Consider the following 20,331-nt stretch of genomic DNA (forward strand, 5'->3'; position numbering starts at 1 on the left):
GGCTTGGCAGGTGGCCACCAAGATCCACCTGGATCATCTGCTGTTTGCTGGACCTGCTGCATGCGCTCTTCTATTGCTTCTTTGTGAGGCTCCGCTATCTGTCTTAACGCATATAGTCCCCGCATCTGTGCGAGCTTGCCCTCAATCTCGGCCGTAATGGTGAAGGCCTCATCAATCCATGGCTGGAAGTATTCTTTGAGAAGGGCCTCTTTCTGCCTTGCAACATCCACCTGCTCCTTCAGTACCCGTGCCTGCTGCATCTTAGCTAGCCGTTGGGTGAGGACGATTGTCTGCTCTATTCCCCTGACACTTTCATACTGCTACTACAGTTCGCATGCCTCTGTTTCTAGGCATTGTATATTGGGGTCCTCTTGGAAGGATGTGAGGACATCGAATGCTTGGTTCAATATACCGGTGCACTCCTACACCGCCCTTCCAATTTCTGCATATCCTGTCTGAATCATGTTAACACATTGTTCTTTAACTTCTGGAGGAGTGGAAGGCTATGCCTTCATCTGTAAGTCAGAAATTTGAAGGTTCAGCTCTAGCTGCACTCATGTTGTTTCCTCCCGTGCGCTTTGGATTCCACTTGCCTGATAGTGGATCCACATCTCAGTTGGTAGGCCTGTGGCAATGGATAATTCTGGAACATGCCGGCATGCTTCATCTACTATTTTCTCGATTTGTTGATTCTGCAACACTAGCTCGTCAGGCTGTAGGATGAGTTGTTCAATGTTGATCTTTTGCTCACTCAATACTTGGATCATGCGGCCTTCTCGGGCGCATAACTCTGTTGTTATGCCATCCTGCAACTAGTACAATGTGTCTTGCAGAAGGGTAGCCAAATTTAGGCCAAGTCCCTTGATCCGACCCACCGCGGCTCTGTCCTCCTCGCTCTCCGCTGTTAGCGCTCCTTCCGGCAGCACTTTGGTGTTGGCCATTTTTGTGCGCATCAGCTGCTTTGCTGCTGATGTACCTGTGACACCGTAGTCAACTATTGTTCCTTCCTGTGGGGGCCACACCTAAAGTTCCTACAGCTACGCCCTTACGGCCCCCAACACATTGTATTGCTCCGTCATAGCTTCTTGGAGCACTTCCCTGGTGACCTCGCGAACTGTGTCGCCGATGTTGTAGAGGTCACCCTCTATCAATGTAATTGGTTTGATGTCCAGTTTGGAAGCCTTGGCCTTCTTTCGTGGGCTTGATCTTTCCATAATGTGTGGCCATTTCAGCTGTGTAGATGTTGTGCTTAGGTCTGCACCTTTTGTTGTGTCCTCTGCTCCTTGTCCTGTGGATAATTTCGGGCCCCCTTCCTCCTGTGTCTTGGTGGCCCCTACTGCTTGTGTCGTGGCCTTTGCCTGCTCTACGGCTGCCTTCGATGCCTCATAGGAAGCCCTTACCTTTGCGGCCAACTATTTGTTGCGCTTATGCTCGGCCAACTTGTTGATACACAGCTTGGTGGAATCCTTTTTCTTTTGTGTTGTTGTTCTATCATGCTCTGCCATATTCGGGGCATGCCACTCGGGAGGCCATGATTTGAGCACGAAGAAGATGGCATCATGAATTGCGATGAAAGGAAGCTTGGTTCAGTTCTGCACTGGATCTTTATGCGCCTTGATATACACATTGTGCATATCCGCCTTGAAGTCTGCAAAGCTCCGCAGACTGTTGTACACTATGGGGGGTAGGCACGACCTCCTATTAATTCACATCTGGATGCTCTCCTCCATGAGCACCCAGAAGATATTAGTCTCACATATCCACGTGGCGTCCTTCGTAGCCCAGAGCGATGCATATTTTGCATCCTCTGGTAAGTCCTGTTCAATATGAGGGAACTGACTGTCCTCAGGCAGTTCCCCTGTAACCAATAAAATAGACAATAGCAACCATGCGTAGTGGAAGTTCTTGCCATACTATTGAGCTTCCTTGTAGTTAATTAGGAATTTTCATAGAGGAACTTGGCCCAGTTGAATTGGACCCCCTCCGCGCATTATTCTGCCAGTGCAATTACCAGTGTTGGTACCTCGTCTCCGCGACATTTTCTCATCACCTTCCTAGCTAGGAGTTGGGTGGCTATGTGCACCCCTTTATCTTTAATGCTAATGATTGTGTAGCCCCTCTTCTTCTTTTCCAATTGGTACTTCTTCTTCATGGCCTTTGACAATGCCAATCTATGCTTTTGCCGACTATCTCTGTGGGGTGCTGCTATGAAGTCGGACACCCCGACCTTTGGGCTTGACTTGTTCTCCTAGCAGAAGAAAATCCTGTTGTGCATTCAAAATAATATGCTTGTGACTAAACCATCGAGTGCCAGTGATCGGCAGACCTGAAACCTGTGCTATGTCACCCTCTGAGACTGGAATTCGAACTCCCTGGACAGTAGAATGATCTTCCTATAGATTTCGTGCAAATTCAAGGACCTATTGTGGATCAAATTCCTGAAGCCTCTGAAAATATCCTATCCATCCTACCTGCTAAAAAATATGATATTCCTCTGGATATAATTCAAGTAGAGCTATCGAGTCGGGCTCGTGTCGAATAGCAGGTCCTCCCATAGTTAACCAGCTTTGGTAAAATGCACAGTCAAAAACCAAGTTACCGCACTTCGAACAGAGTAAATTTTGCGAATGAGAACATGGAGTAACAACGAAGAGGCGAGGTAATAAGACGGGATAATGGGTAAGAAAAATGATGGTAATTGGCTTGCTATGAAATGATGGCGTATAGTTTTGGTATTCCCCCCAACTATGGCTGAAATAATGACTTTAAATGTACGGGGATTGTGGTAATGATGAACGTAATCTTCTCATTTAACCATAGTTTAATTGTATTTACACATAATATTTACATACCTCATGTTTACCTTTAATTCATATTTCGAAAAATATAGTGCTCATTCATAATAGATCAACAATAGTCATGGAAGAAGCTTTTGAAACATGAGGGAGATTATATTAGAGGTCTGTATAATCATAGGAGAAGGCAGTGAAAGGACATAATTAGCATAATAATGGAGGAAAGTGATTTATATGATGGAAAGTGCTATATGGTGATGCCTTTGAAAAGAAATGGTGTTTCAACAATGGGAAAGTGGGTAAAGGGTGGTGTTTCAGCAACGTGAAAGATAGGAAAAATGTTGCTGAAGAGTACTGTTCTAGGAATGGGAAAAATAGGGAAAAATTTTGCTGAAGAGTGCTATTTCAGCAATGAGAAAATAGGGGAAAATGTTGCTGAAGAGTGATGTTTCAACAATGGGAAAAATAGGGAAAATGTTGCTAAAGAGCATTGTTTCAGCAATGGGAAAAATAGGGAAAATGTTGCTGAAGAGTGATGGGAAAAACGAGGAAAATAAATGAGGGGAATTAATGATGGAAATGTTACTGGAGAATGGGGAATGAACTATGGATGGATTGAGATGAGATGAACAATGCATCACAAGATGAAGCTTGGATTTTCTTGTAGTAGGATTGTCCTTTCCAATAAGCCTTTTCTAGAATCTCCAAAATAATCAATTGTAACATGCCAGCCCTTGATAGGGATTATTAGTTAATAAATCTAATCTAAGGCTAACAATACAATGCTGAAAAATTAAATGCAATGAGGGGTAGAAGGCTCCCCCAAAAAGAGATAATGTGAATCTACCATGCAAGTGGCCTTAAAATTCTCTTTGGAAATGGGTCACTGGTACAGATGGAGCCAATGACCATTTACTAATAACAGTTTTCTAGAGTCATCAATTGTTAGGAGCCTTACTGTTCCATTGGGAAAAACAATATCTATTTCATAAGGTCCCAACCATCTTGTACATAGTTTCCCTTGAAAATTTTCAAACCAAGAATCATACAATAAAGTCCAATTACTTTTTTGGAACTACTTATGCTTGATGATTTTATCATGCCATTTTGTTCTTTGTTGTTTGATCATAGTTGTTTGATAAATGGCATATAACCTCTTTTCATCCAATTCCCGAAGCTGCTGCAACCTGGCTGTCTAAGCATTAGTCAAATCAAGATTAACAGCTAAACCAGTTCTTAAGGTTTTAACTTCAAATTCCACAGGAAAAACAACACTTTTACCATAAACCAATTCATAGGGAGAAAATCTTGTAGTATTTCTTCAGGTATATCTGTAAGCCCATAATGCTTCAGGGAGCCTTTGAAACCAATCCTTCATGTTTTCCTTCACTTTTTTTGCTAGAATTCTTCTATAACTTTGTTTTTACTCTCCACCTATCCATTGGCTTGGGGGTGGCATGGTGTAGTCATTCTATGATGAATATGACATTTTTGAAGGGTGGTTTTAAAACCATGAGAATTGAAAGGAGGTCCTCCATCTGTAACTAGCTCTCTAGGCACTCCAAATCTAACAAAGATTTCTTCAAATAGGAAAGCTAAAATGGCTTCTTCATTAGCTCTTAGGAGTGCTTTAGCTTCCACCCATTTACTCATAATCTGTGCAAACCAATATGTAAACTCTTTGATTGGATGGAGGATTAATGGGCCCGACAAAGTCTAAGGCCCATCTTTCAAATGGTTTAAGTATTACCTAGGGATTCAATGGCATTTCATCTCTATGATTAGGTTGACCCATTCTCTGACAGCTATCTCAAACCCGAACATATTTCTTTGTATCCTTGAAGAGTGAGGGCCAATAATAACCCATCCTGAGAATTTTTTGTGTCGTTCTCTTATCAGCAAAATGCCCCCCACAAGGGCCATCATGACAAACTTTCAGTATATCATAAATCTCATCTTCTCTAATGCATCTTCGGATTTCATGATCAAGTCTTGTGTAGAAAAGACACCCACTTATCCAACTATACCTAGCACTTTGTTGAATGATCTTTCTTTTCTCTTGATGTGATAGGTGTGATGGTAACTTCCCTGCAACCAGATAATTGGCAAGGTCTGCATACCAAGGTGAGTGAGTAGATACTGCAACTAAGTATTCATTAGGAAAGGAATCATCTACTGGAAATTATCATCAGCTTTTAACCGAGAAAGGAAATCAACAACTACATTTTCTTTACTTGGTCGATCTACAATTATAATATCAAACTCTTGTAATAAAAATAACCACCTGGTGACTCGAGAATTTGTGACAAATTTGTTCATTAAATACTTAATAGCCAAGTGGTCAGTATGGAAAAAAGTAGAGTAACTAATAATGTAATGTCAAAATTTATTAATGGCATAAATGACTGCTAAAAATTCCTTTTTAGTAACTGTGTAATTAAGCTCAACAGGAGTCATATTCTTACTAATGAAGTAGATAGCATAAGGAAGATGGTTTTCCTCTTGTCCCAAGATAGCTCCAATTGCAGTATCCAAAGCATCAGAGGATATATGGAAGGGAAGTGCCCAATCAGGTCCCCTTAAAATAGGAGCTGTAGATAACTGATGCTTGAGTTCAACAAATGCTTCCTGGCAAAGATTAGTCCACTTGAATTCAACATTTTTCATAAGTAACACAAACAAAGGAGAAGCTATTTTGGAATTTTTTTTGATAAATCTTCTGTAGTATCCTGCATGTCCTAAAAAAATTCTCACATCAGTTTGTGTTCTAGGAATAGGAAGGTTCTGAATTACTTATATTTTGGATGGATCTACCTGAATTCCTTGAAATGAAATAAAGTGTCCAAGTACAATTCCTTCATTCATCATCATATGACATTTTTTAGGACTTAAGTAAAGGTGAGCTTGTACACAATGTTTAAGTACTTTCTCCAGGTTTTGTATTGCATCCTAAAAAGACACACCATAAGGGGTAAAGTCATCCATATATATTTCCATAGATTCATTAAGCATATCAGAGGAGATTCCTATAACTGCTCTTTGAAAGGTTGCTGGTGCATTACATAGTCCAAATGTGAGAAATCTATAGGCAAAAGTTCCCCAGGGACTAGTAAAAGTGGTCTTATCTTGGTCTTGGGGTGCAATTTTGATTTGATTATACCCACTAAACCCATCTAAAAAGGAGAATAATTTCTTCCTTGAAAAACTATCTAACACCTGATCAATGAATGGCAAGGGAAAGTGATCCTTTTGAGTGGCTTTATTTAAGGCTCTATAATCTACACACACTCTCCATTTCCCGTTTTTCTTAGGGACTATTACCAATGGAGAAACCCATTCACTGTCATATATGGGATATATAAACCCTGCATTAAGCAATTTTTGAAGTTCCTCTTTGACAATTTCCCTTAAATTAGGATTCATTCGTCGTTGGGGTTGACAGATTGGTCGAAAACCCTCCTTGATATAGATGCGATGAGTACATAATTCAGGAGAGATTCCCTTCATATCTGTATAGTCCCATGCGAATGCTTCCTTATTTTCAAGAAGTAACTTCATTAGTTGTTGTGTTTCAGCATCTGTCAAGTTGGGGTTTATGTTCAATGTCTTGCCAGGTTCAATTTCTACTGTTATGCTTTTAGAGGAGATGGTAGTTGATGTTTGAGGTAGATCTTCATATTTAAGCTTTTCCTAGGTATCAGATTTCAAAATCGCAGACAACTGATTATGTGTTTCAGAAGTCACCAAGGAGTGTTAACAAATAAAATTATTAATTACTTCATCCTTAGTGGTATATTTAAGGCTTAGAGCTTGTTTGATAGTCAAAATAGGTTGAGTAGCATTATCATCATAGTCCAACAATACCGAATTATCATTATTAATCATGGGTGTGGCATGAGGGTAGAGAGTAAGCTGCTTGTTTTCATATCCATTAGAAATTGTCATTGAACCAGATCTACCGCTAATAAAGGCATCGGCTGTGGCCAAACAAGGCCTTCCCAGAATTAGAGGATGTCCCCCCAACTTTGTTTTAGCCTGTAATACCACAAAGTCAGCTGAGTAATTCCAAGATTGAATTGAGATGATTAGGTCTTCAATGACTCCTTCCAGTTTGATTGTAGAATGGTCAGCTAACTCTAGAATGGTTGGTGTCTCTCTGATTACATTCTTTAGCTGTAATAGTTGTGAAGTTTCAAGAGTCATAATATTTATAACAGCACCTAAATCTACCAGAACTCGTGGAATGATTGTTTTTCCAATTTGTATTGTAACAGTAGGATGGTCGGGATCACCATATTTAATAGGAGGGGCTTTACCGGACATTAAGGCAGATATATCACCCATAACAGGAACTGTAAGGGGATCTTTAGCTTTCCTACCGGGTTTTTTAATACAAATATCTCTCATACTTCTGGCATAAATTGGTACATCTCTTATTGCTTGTAAAAGTGGAATTTTAACATAAAGATTCTGTAATTCCCATAAAAAATTGAAAGCAGGTGGCTCAGGTGTTTTAGTCAATGTTAAATGCTCAGGGAATGGTGGTTCTGTTGTTTCAGCACCCTTATTAGAGGGTGGTTGTACCTCCTTACGTGAATCATTTTTCTCTCTCTTTTTTATCAGAATAAGAAGAGGTAACATCATCAATAATGGGTTCGACTATTTTCCCAGATCGTAAATGAATATCATTACATTACACAGGGAAAACAAGAAGTATAGGCTGGTTTTGAATATCAATAACTTGCACAACTTTATTATTGGGGTTAGGGTTTGGTTTTACTGGTAGTTGGGGTCTCATCATTTGATTATTTGGTGGAGCACTTGATGGTAGAGGGAGTGGTTGCTGAAACTGAGGAAATTGATTTGGAAACGGGAGTTGTTGACCCCTCTAGTTTGGATTCCATTGGTTAAAGTAAGATTGTTGTTATGGAGGCCAAGGAGTCCACATTGTTTGGTGGTAGGGTTTTTTTGTTGCATGAGTGGGTAATTCATTTGATTGAAGGGCGGGTATTGCAACTGGTTAAAGGGAGGGTAGTTTTCTTGATTAAAAGAAGGATAATTGTTCCAACGATTAGAAGACATAAATGGCATATTAGAGTTCATACCTTGTCCTCGTGGTTGCCATTGCCTTCTCTGTGTCAACAGATAGACTGCTTTAGCTTCCTCTTCGGTTGGTTGCAATGCTTCTTTTATTCCTGGTAAATAAGGGCATTTTTGTGTTTCATGATCCTTCTCACAAAGGGTGCAAATTGGCACTTTGTCCAATGGGCATTCCCTTAGTGGGTGTTTATCTTTGCATTTGGGACAAAAGACAGCCAAAGCAGCTTCTGCTTCTACTTGTTTCTTGTTAACCTGCAAGGTGTCAACCTGTGAAGCAAAATAACTTAACATTTTAGTTTTAAATTCCTCAAGTAAAATACCTATTTCAGCTCTTGTTGCTCCTTCGCTGGCTGATTTTTGAACTCTTGAATATGTATTATCCCTGCTATTTGATCTATTCCTTGCAACTTCTCTTGAACATATTTAACAGAGGTTAACAATTTCATCATATGATTCTTTAGATATGTCCCCCTTACCAAGCATATTTAGCATGTCTAGACAATCATCCCTCACCCTTTTCAATAATATTGTTTTAAGAATATCTTTACTTACATCGGGATGATTGGATCTCTGCAAATTATATTGTAGCCTTTCCACAAAGTCCTCCATATTTTCATCCTCCTTTTGTACCATCTGAAATAGTTCCTCTCTTTTTTCTCTCGTCCAATAGTAGTCTTGATATTTGAGTAGAAAATTCTGTTTCATCTGTTCCCATGTTGCGATTGCATGGCCTCCCAGACTCATGAACCATCTTAGTGCATTTCCTTTTAGTGTTGCTGGAAATAGATTTAGTTTTTAAGCATTAGTAATGTAATCATAGCTTCTGCATAATATATCAAACTCAAAAAGAAACTCATCAGGATCTTCAGAAGATAATCCATGGAAGTTAGGTAAGGCCGAAAGTGGAATATTCTTCATGGGAGTTTCTCCTCTGGGAAGATTACCAATAGGGAATCCCAAGGTAGAGAGAGAATTCTCATCTTTTCCTTCTCCTAAAGGATCTACCTGTCCTCCACCAAAAAATCCTTCATTGTTCCCTTCCATTTCTTGTTCTCCTACTGCACTTGCTCTGTCTTCAATGTTTTCCGTTGGCTCCTCAATGTCTTCCACTAGTTCCTCAATGTCTTCGACTGGTTCCTCAATGTCTTCTACTGGCTCCTAAACTATTTCAGGGCTTACAGCTTCCTCTGTTTCATAGTTTGTTTGAAGGGAGAGCTGAGGCTTTGGCTTTCGAGAGCTTAGCCTCTGAGAAGTTTCAACTTTTGATATGATCTTGTAAATAAAGGTCTTTCTTCCTCCTTTTCCTTTGCCCTTGCCACCTGTAGGGATAGTTTTCTTGGGGATCTGCATCCTTTCATGCATTCTGCACATCTTAAAGGAAAACATCAATGCTTTTGAAATCTACAATTCCCTTCCTCGGCAATGGCTCCAAAATGTTGGTCACTTTAATTGCTTATTAATTTAAACAACCAAGTGCTACATAAATTGTCAACCCAGGGAAATCTGTTTGTTTCAAAGGCAATCACACATTGTTTATGCTCAATCCCAAAAGCAATGAAAAGTTGTAGTAACAATTATAATAATCACACCTTGCTTTAAACAAACTGAAGTTGTACTCTGAGTTACAGCAGGAAAAATCTCTCTATTTCAAACAATTGTCAAAAGAATCCTGGATTACATTAGAAAGAAAAATCTAGGAAAAGAAATCAATCTGCAAAAGAAAAGACTAATTGTGATATAACAGAGAACAAGACCCTATTCCCCAAGCAGGAATCTTCAGCACCTATTTCTGGTTACCATGCTTCACAAACTCACTCTGTAAACCAGATTACCAATTAGAATAATCATTGATTACCTATGAATGGATTTATGAAAGCAATGCAATAATCAAATAGAAACAGAGTCTTACCAATGAATACAGAGTTCCAATAACGCATAAGTAATTTCAGCAAATAGAGTTTAACAAGGCATGAATGAAGAAATAACACTTAACACACCACATAAATTAATGGGTGAATCTTGTGAGGGAGGTGGGCCCTTTCCTTCTCACAAGATTCCCGAGAAAAAGGAACTAAGGAGGAGTGCTCAAAACAGTATTTTATTCATCTGTCAATGTATCATATTATAAAAATATTCAAGTTCCTTTACTTTCAACTAGACCTTCCCGTAGTCTCCCGCTAATGCTGATGTCTCCTCTATTTAAATAGGAGACATCTTATACATTTGATTACATTATAAATCCTATTCTTAACCCGATATGCTAAAATATGATAATTGGTTCTTCCATTAGCAAAATGTTGTTACAATGGTTGTGACAATGCTGACTTTGAATGTAGTTGTTACAGCTAGTGTAACAACTCCTTCGATGATCTCTTCTTGTTGCTACCAAATCTGAAATGCAAATCATAGGATGTTTCAGCAATGAGATTTGCGCACTGTTCTAACTATTTCAGCAACATAGACCACAATGATAAATCCACGGTCTTTAGATTGTTTCAGCAACTATATATTTCCGATCAGTGGTTAATTATGAAAGTAATGTAAAATTATATGTAAAACAAATTAAACATATAGTAATGAGAAGAAATGTTATATACCTTTGGAAAATGGATTAAATTAATAACATAGACTTTAAATATGGATTGAAAAAGGGTGGAATGATAGCAAAATATGTGAGAAAAAAGGTACAATGTAGGGTTCTAACAACAGGGAAGCTAGGAAATCCTGTGTATAAGCTCTTCCGTGATGGGAATAGGCTCCTCCAGCCATAAGTACCCATTGTGCACCAGGAAAAGTAGCTGCCTGATGACGAAGATCGTGATAGGTGCGCGGTGAAAGTGTGGAATCCATAGTAGGTGGACTAGTCTAGCCTTCTGCACATTGTGCAGCCATTTTTGCGACTCTAGCATTGTAACTGACCCCTCCTTGCTTTGTTTCATGAGGTTCTCAGTCTCTAAATGTGGGAACTTCTCACTGTCCACGAGGTCCCAGTATTCAAATTTCATTGTGGGCACGCGGCCCAGGGCCGAGCCCTCAAACAAAATTCCATCTGGGAGGAGTGGGGTTTGGAGTGTGCTCTTAGTGGCATCCAAATCCTTGGGTACCTTAGCTTTCCCTTTCCGCAGAGGAACGTACTTGGGCAATTTTGCTGTAGTGCACACTGGCTAGATGTCTTCTTCCATTTCTTCATCCGCCTCTATCTCATCTACGAGAGCCTGTAGGTCCTCCTCCTCATCATCTATCTCAATGGTGACAACCTTGCCCTTTTCTTCCATGGAAAGTTTACCAAACCACAAATTTCACAGGGACATGTGGACTGGCCCCACTACCTGTTTATCCTTCTTAGGCCTCAGCGTCTAAGGCGATTTTTGAATTTCCAGTGCATCCCCAACCTACACCATAGGATTTTGTGCGGCTTCCTCGATGGTACTCTCTGCAAAACCCACACCTCTCCTGGTAGTTGTCATCTTGTTTGAACTGTTTGTGGTTGTTCACGAACTTGGGGGCTCAAATATCGCTTGGCTCTCAACACTCTCTGCTCTTCGTAATAGCTCAAATCTCAATTGAACAAGTGTTGTATCGTGGCTAACCCTTGGAGTTTTATAGCATCTTTTGAATTCTAATTCAACCATTCCTCCACTTCTGAGTCATTAATGCATTCTTGGCGGCAGATCGTCCCAAATCTAGCTTTTAATTCGTGTCTTAGTTGCCCGCCACCCACTCCCTTTTGACTTAAATTGGACAGCTCATCATGAATAGTGATGCCAGTAGTTACTTCCCAGTCTACCCATGCAGGAGCACATCCCCCCATGCGTGGGCGCAATCCTTGTGTCATGTTGTTTCTGTGTGCACCTCCCTCACCACGCAACCCCAAAATGGACTTTTTTAGAGTCCCACGCTCTCTTTCAACTATCTAGAGTGCTGAGACTGTGCTCTTTACGGCTAGTCAGGTGGTCACACCACCTATGCAAGACTTCAAATTGCCTTCCAGCATAGCCCACGAAGACTTCTTAATTTTTTGCGCGACCGCCGACGCTGTGTGTTCTACCGTATGTAGTGTGCTCTCTTGGTTACTACATTTGGTGAGGTGTGCTTGTAGCCATGGCAACAGAGTCATAAATTCGTGGAGACATTATTCTAATGTAGTGGTACGATCACCTGTATCTTGCCTTGTCATCCTTGGTTTATCAGCGAGACATGCTTGCATGATCTCGTTTTCCAGCCTCTGATCTTAGTGTCCATCAAAATGCTTTTCTTCCTCAATTGTACTTGGTCTTCTTCGAGTTCGCGAAGTCTAAGGTTCCATTGTTGAATGGCTTCCTTAATCTTTATATGGTCATCCTTGCGTAGATGTGTGATTCCTTCGTCCTGGTCTTCGTGCACTGCCATAACTGTGGGAGTTATTATGTGTGGATTCCTTTTGGTATTCCCTTCAGAAATTTCGGTTCCTACTCTGTTTCGCACCTTTGGAATCATTTCCACACTCAGGTTTTTGCACATGGTCCTATAAGCCCATCGAATCGCCAGCACGCATAGGTCCCAATCAGTTCGTCTCACCTAGTGAACCTTGTTTAGTGCTCTACACACTCTATCGAATGCCTTGTCATGGAGAATTGGTAGTGTGCATCACCTTTCTTGCCGTTGTGGTTTGTTATGATTCTCTAGGATGGGGGTGGTGTGCGCTTGTGCGGACTGTACAACATATGTCTGTACCCATTGCAAAAGGTGGGTGCTTGAGTTGTTCTACCCCTGCTGATTGGCTTTCATTCGGAGCTGGGTTTTCAAAAATGTAGGCACATCATCCTTCTGCATCCACATCAGTCCTCAAAAGTTCCTTGATCCGAGCCCCACCATCGTGCAGGTGTTGCGCGTAGTGCCCGCTCAGCGCACCGAGCCGCTGCTGTTCTAGGACTGTGCTTTCAAATTTGCTCAAAAATTCATCCACCAATGTTAATCCATCATATGTCAGCAGCTCCCTTGTGTCTGTTTTCATGCAACACAATGACCTGATCATCATATTAGATTTTAGTGTTGTTACTTCGTGCAACTGATTCTGCAATCGCTCTATCTCTTCGTCTGAAGCCAAAGTGCAGGAGATTTCTTGCTCCCACAAAATCCTTCCATCTACAGTCGGATTCACCCAATCCTCTCCTTGTGCAGTTGTCTTGTAGATACAGTCGAGATCATCATCACTATCGTTGTCGTGCACCGGTCCAGTGTATCACACTCCTTCAGCTGGATCTAGCGGTATAGCTAAATGTAGTGACTTTTTCTCAAAGGTCATTTTGCGCTTCTTTAGATTTATGACTCCGTTCATATCAGTAGCCCAGTCTATTCCTAGTAGCATGGGATAGGAATTACTGTGATCGAAAATCTCTATCACATCAAAATCTGCCTGCGCGCTCGCGCCTTCAATATCGAATGTCACCCCTTGCAATCTTCCCATGGGTAAAATATTTTGTTGGTTCACCATTCATAACTGAATAGGGGACCATTGTAACGCAGGTCTGCCCATGCATTCCCATGTTTTCTTTGGTAGTACATTCACGTTCGAACCCAGATCCAGGATTACCTCATCCATTTCGTACTTGCCTAATTGCGCAATCAACCTCGTCTCCCTTCTTGTGCACAATTCATGCTTTCCAAGTTCCTGAACCACGCGCGGTTCTCCTAACCCCGCACACCTAGTGATAATTTCTTGTAGTCCTTTGACTACCTTTTTGTCGCACAACAGTTTCATGCATGTCTCCAGAAAGGTAGTGAGAATTGAAGGATCCATCCCTGGTTCTAGTTGATCCTTACTACAAGTTGAAGTGGAGGCCCCCATGAAGCTCTTCTTAGGTTCCATGAATGTCTCCTTTGCGCATTCTAAGTCAAACTTGGGTTCCTTTGTGGGATCCTTTAGAACCCATGTGTTGTCTTTTGGCTGCTTCCCTTTATTATCTCTCATGGCCATACCGCTCCTGACCATCATGTTTACATTTGGGTCTTCTTCGTGTGGTTCAGATCTCATCATTTATAAATTCTGGGTTGGAGGGGGCTGGAGTACCCCCTTTTCGTGCATCTTTGTTGTTAGGGAAGGGCAATCTTCTACCTCACGATCAAATTGATTATAGTACCAACATAATATCATGTTCGGGTTCGTACAATCGTGGGTAATGCCCTGGCCCTCCGCAATTATAACAAATTATCTGGTTGTGACCCCTTCCTGGTCCCATTCCACCTCGACCTCGACTGCGCCCCTAAAACCCAGCACGCACCATCCCTGCATTTTGGCCAAGGGCTCATGTTTTGGCCTACACCTTGTAGGTAGGAGTCCGACCCATCATTAGTTCATAGATTCGACAGGTGCGTTCGCCATGGCCTACTGACCTGCAGAGATCACAAAACAATTGTTGGGACGTCTACATATACTTCTGTAGCAGATGAAAATTATCTGTGGTGTGTTTTCCTCCTATCTGGTAGATCGCGAACCATAATACAGACACCACGCTCGGCCCTGCCTGTGCCTTCAGTCTTAACAGCATTGGTCTTTCCCCGGCCAAGTAGTTCATGAACACTAGACAATGGTCCTTATCGTGCCCTTGGCCTTTGCATTTTATGCACCATACTTCCTCGCGCAACTCGACTGATTTGTCCTGTCTTGTTTCAAACTTTGCATCTCCAAACACAGATTCTACAGTTGCACATGGATTTGTTGGACTCCCAACACAGGGTCTTGTATAGGGGTATCATGCAATCTCATTGCCATCTCCAATGCTTCAGCCTGGGTGGAAAGTTTTTGCTGTGACAACACCATCCTTAAGTGTGGCGTAAGTGAGGCCACAAACCATGCGCGATGTTGTGCATCTGTTAACGTCATATTGGCTTCGCGGATCATACTCTTCAACCTTTGGTCCAAATCCTAGGGGGTCTCGCCCAAGAGCATCGCGATCTCCTTAAACCTGATGATTGATTGTGTCTCTGATTTTGGCCTGCTAAATTCCCTGTTCAGTGTGGTCTGGATCTCTGCAATTCCTGCATTCGGGTGGTCATTAGAATGATTTATATACCATGTTAATGTGCAATCCTGTAGCACACTCAACAACATAGACTTTTTAATATTATCATCCACGATGTCCTGTGCTTCCCATATTGCTCTTACCACGAACCAGAATTGGTCCGGATCTTCATTTCCTACTCCTCTGAACACCGACAATTTGATCGTACTTGCCATACTGAAATGTGGTGGTGGTGGAGGTGGAGTGGGTGGAGATGGAGGTGAGGGGGGTGAAAATGGTGGCGGTGTGGGTGGAGGTGGTAAGCGCGAAATTCTTTGTCTTATCAAATTGACCACGCTTTTCTCGGAGAAACTTTCACGAGCTCCTCCTTGCTTTCCCGCGAGGGTGAAATTAAAGGACTATTTTCCAACTCCTTACTACTTTCACTTCTGTAGATCTTCCCACTTCGTGTAGTCCCAAACATTAATTTATTCGCATAACTCGCTTTTCACACAATAGAATCTTAATCCAAGTGTTCAAAGATTTAATATACTTAGCTCGTGGTCCCTTGAGAAAATGTCGCTCTGCCTCACTGTAGCTGATAATCGTGTCTACCTCGAACTCAGTGATAAATCCTTCTATTATTCGGTCGAGTTACTGGTCTGTAGCTCGCGCTATATTATCTTCTGATGCTTCTAGTCTACGCACTAATTCCGAAGTCCACACTATTGGTTTGTCGATCCTACACCTTCCCTGACTATCTTCTAACTTCGCGATCCACTCATACATCTCAGAAGGGAAGGATGCAAAGAAAATTTCGTGGATTTTTATGTATAAGTAGTGCTCCAACCACTATTCCTTAGATACTCATGGATTTTTGTTTTCCTGCGCCGCGAACTCGTGAATATTCTTGTCCAACGACTCTTCAATTTCTTTCTTCATAGGACTCCAGTGAGATGACATCAGACATCCTTTATGTAGATCCCAGTCCAGGCAACAGAACCATTTAATGGCTTGTATGGGCCCAACCCAGGTTCAAAGTTGAATTATCCAAGCAAATCCTAGTACTACTAGCCCTTTCGGCAATATTTCGCGGAGCGCGGATTGAGGTCTCACCGAAAGTAGTATGGGAGGGTGCTAGAACCAAGTTTCCGAACCCTGGGGATGTCTGATGGGCTTCTGGAAGTTCGCGGTTTGACCCATCGCTACGTGCACTTGTTAGTCCTTCGCAACCCATGCTGTTGTTTCCACGCAGCCCTACTCGGGGTGCGACCCGTATAATACCCAAGTTCCTTGCTAATTAACTAATTACTTAGCTTGTGCGTGTAAGTTTTATGGTTATATACAACATATTCAAAAATCATATCAGTGCGCGTGATACATAAACTAATACAAAAATAAAGAAGATAATGCACAACAAATACACAGAAATAAGAATCAACTTCTCTTTATTATTCTTCAATCCTACTTACAGAGTCGACACTGCCCTGCGCACTCAGCTGCGAACTCTACTAGGCCTCTGCGCAAAGCTACAGAGCCTCTTCCTACTACTATGACCCAATACACTTAGAATCCTACTCTAAGCTCGAACCGTTCCTTCACTGCTGTCTCTTCTACTATCTTTTTAACTTAGAGCCTCACTCTATTTATACAATCCCATGGTCCGCGGACCATGGGTAGGCTGACATGACTTTACATCACATTACATTACTTTAGGGCGGATAGCCCTATGACTTAACCTCTACTTCATGCTCCGCGTCCACAAATTGCGGAGTCTTACAAAACCATTGACCAAAACTTGGGCTTTGAGCCCCAAAACCTGTTGTAGGGGGATTCCATGCCCAACAATAAACCATAACTAAACCTTCTCTTTCTATTGTAGTATATTTATTTTCTGCCTTGGGAAATTTCTCCTTGCAAAAGCTATGGGGCAATCAACTTCATCTGCTCTTGGTTGTGCCAGCACTATACCCAGTGCTATGCAAGATGCATCAACATGTACATGAAATTCCTTATTCCAATTTCGAAAAACTAAGATCGACGTAGTTACCCTATTCTCCTTCAGTATATCCAGACTCTTTTGACATTCTTTGTCCCATTTAAAAGTGACATCTTTCTTCAATAACTTTTCGTTGGCATAGATATTTGCGCGTACCCCTTTATAAACTTTCTATAATAGCCAGTGTGTCCAAGTGTCATGCGTAGTTGTCTCACTGTCTTCAGTGCTGGCAAGTTCACAATGACTGCTATCTTTGTGGGATCCACTAGCAAACCCTATTTACACTCAATATTCCCTAATTGTATGCTACAAGGCACACAAAATATACATTTCTTCAAGTTTAGTGAAATCTGTTGCTTCCTACATGTATCCAACATAAGCCTTAAGCTCATAATATGATTCTTTAATAGCCCAAATATTATCTATCAAAGTAAACTTCCAAGAATTTGTGTATGTACTCCTTAAATTTTGCGACTACAACTCTAAAAAATATGATAGGTGTATTATTCAAGCTAAAAGGCATCACCGTGTACTGAAATGAGCCCCAATATGTTGCAAAAGTTGTCTCATGTCTATCTTCTGGTGCAATTCTAATCTGATGGTAACTCAAAAAGCCATCTGTGAAAGAATAGGCCTCGTGACCTCCTATATTGTCCAATACTTCATCTGTAAATGGTGTAGGGGAGGATTCATGGACATACGCATCATTTAGTTTCCTCAAGTCAACACAAATTATGATCTCTCCATTAATCTTCTTTTCTTGAAATATCATGGGACTTACCCATTCAGACTCTTCGACAGGCTTGATGATACATGCTGCTAGCATTTTGTCTAATTCTTCCTTCACCTTTTCCTTGTATTTCAGATTCAACCTATAGGGTTTTTTCTTCATAGGCTTCACGCCAGGTTTTAGAGGGATCCTCATAACTCCTAGGTCCCCTAATATGCCCTTCATTTCTGAAAATTTTTTAGGGAATATCTCTTGGTATTCATGTAGTAGCTCTGTGATTTTACGAACTCTATATGTGTCCTAATAGTCTCCAATCGTCACGAACTTCGAGCCTTCCTCTGTCCTAATATTCAATTTTTTTGTTTTTACTGGCCACATTATATTCAGTATTTCTGGTTCTATTCCAACAACTTCGCGATGTCTTTTTGATTCTTGTATATCAATATTTCGTGGATCTTCATCTTCTTCGATGGTGATATTATAAGATTCCAATGCATTTTGTAAATGTGCAATCCAATCATGCTACCATGTTAATGGAGATTTATTCTCAAAAATCAATGCTCTGATTACCTGAAGAGACAAGTCTATAGATGGGCAATCATCGTCAAAAATGAATGTTAGTGTGAACCCTTCAATCAAATATTTCCAGTTTTTAGTTCCATGTCGTAGTTTTGTTTCAAGATACCAATTCATATGAATCGTTTCTAGTGTGTGGATAAACCTAGGTACCCACTTTTGTTCTGGAATTTATTTCCAAACTGAAGTTGTTAGGTCCCTATAATACTAGTGATTCCTCCATTACTATTATAATTGTAGCCCTTATTTTTATTGTTGTGAACCTATTGTCCCCATATTGATATTATTGTGCCCCATAGAAGTCCACTATTGTTATTGTTGTACCCTTATATTATTATTGTTATGTCAGATTTGATTATATTGTGCCCCTTTAGACTCCTATATATAGAAAGGAGGTTTTTTCATTTGTATCATCCAAGAATTTCTCATTTGTTTAATGTAAAGGAGGTTTCCCCCTTGAAGAGGCTGATTTTGAAGCCGTTGATCTATCTTTTCTTCTATTTTGTGAGCTGGTTGCATAACATTTGGTATCAAAGCTTTTGATTCTAGGGTTTCGCTACTCCAAACAGGTCATCGTGGAATTTTCTCTGTAACATTTTTTATATGATGTTTCAGAAGCAGAAAAAAAACCCAATTTGAGCCGAAATCTTGATGACCCTCAGATCCAAATTTCAGAGCTTGTCTCGCTATATTTTTGGTGATATGATCCAAGGAACTTATGGTTTTTGAAGGCTCCTGAATTATATCCCAAACAAGTGACTCGAGGAAAATCATCATAACATTCTCTCTGTGCATCAGATTGGAATTTCGTAAAAAGGTCCATAAAACAGACAGATTTAGTTTTCTAGGCATCGTTTCCAGGTTCGAAGGTTGAAACAATGACACGTGGAACTTTGTACAATTGCGCTCTACTGAACTATTCTATAATCAGATCATCGTGGGATATTTGACATAACTCTTCCTTGGAGAATCCAATCTTGATCAGACTTCTGGTGTTGGAAAGAGGACTTAGAGGGCTACTACAGGATGAAATTTCAGACCTTGAAGATCCGAAATTATAGCGATATAACATATTTAATATAGAGCTCCTGCAAATCGAAAAGGTGTGTAGTTTTTTTAAAAGTTTGCATAAGTTTGGTTGGAAAAATTAGTTTGAAGGAACTCAAAAGGCATAGTGAAGCATAATTATCATTAATTGATGCCCCATAGAAAGAAAATGGAAACACCTAGTAAGCAACTTGAAAGCTCTAGCATGACTAGAGGAAGAAATGCAACATGATATATCAAAATTAGGAGACCAAGTGCATCAAAATTCAATCTCACAAAAATTAACAGAAGCTAAGATGGATGGTTTAAAGAAAGGCATGGAAGCTAAGATGGATGACATGGAAGATAAGATGGATGGTTCAGAAGTAAACATTTAAGATTTAAAAAAATACATGGAAGGTTTGAAATGAGGTTCGGAAAATTTGTTATAAGAAATGCTTCCTTATGGCGAAAAGGTAGTAGAGGAAATTCATAATGAGAAAAAAAGAAAGGTTACTCATGACTTCATAGACTCTAAAATTGGATAGAAGACCCACCATGTTCCAAATATCGATATGAGGAATTTTGATGGCAAGCATCCTATAACATGGATACTACAGATGGAGCAATATTTCGATCTCCATAATGTGCAAAACACACAAAAGGTACACATTGCAACTTTATATTTGGAACCCAATTAGTTTGTATGGTATCAATGGCTTTTCTCTCGTAAACAAATTGTCACTTGGGAAATTTTTACAGAAGAAATGATAGCACATTATGAGGATACAAAAAGCAACACCTTTTTTAGTCAATTGATAAATATCTCAAACAAAAGTGTTCAATTATGGAGCACATTGAGGACCTCCAAAAATTGAATATAAGGGTAAAAGATATTCCAGAGGATCATAGGATTGATGTGTTCATAGGGAATTTAACTGATGACATCCAACATGAGGTTTGCCTTTTGGAACCTGATTCATTGGAGAAGGCATTCAAGTTAGAAAGAAAAATGGAAAGAAAAATTATGGCAGTAAGGAAGCCTACCTCTCACAACTATAAATATGGAAGTTTTGTTGCCCCTAGCCTTCCACAACCTATAAGGTTGACACCGTAAAAACTGGA

At 40.4% G+C, this 20,331-nt stretch overlaps 1 pseudogene; it reads left to right on the plus strand.

Annotated features, from left to right (window-relative positions):
• Nucleotides 1-505: 505 nt before the first annotated feature.
• LOC149257515 (uncharacterized) overlaps nt 506-20,331 on the plus strand; it is a 79,426-nt pseudogene continuing 59,600 nt past the window's right edge.

This window comes from Pinus tabuliformis, chromosome 6 (assembly GCF_031772625.1).
Source record: "Pinus tabuliformis cultivar Carrire ecotype Pingquan chromosome 6, CPIR1, whole genome shotgun sequence".
Lineage (NCBI taxonomy): Eukaryota > Viridiplantae > Streptophyta > Pinopsida > Pinales > Pinaceae > Pinus > Pinus tabuliformis.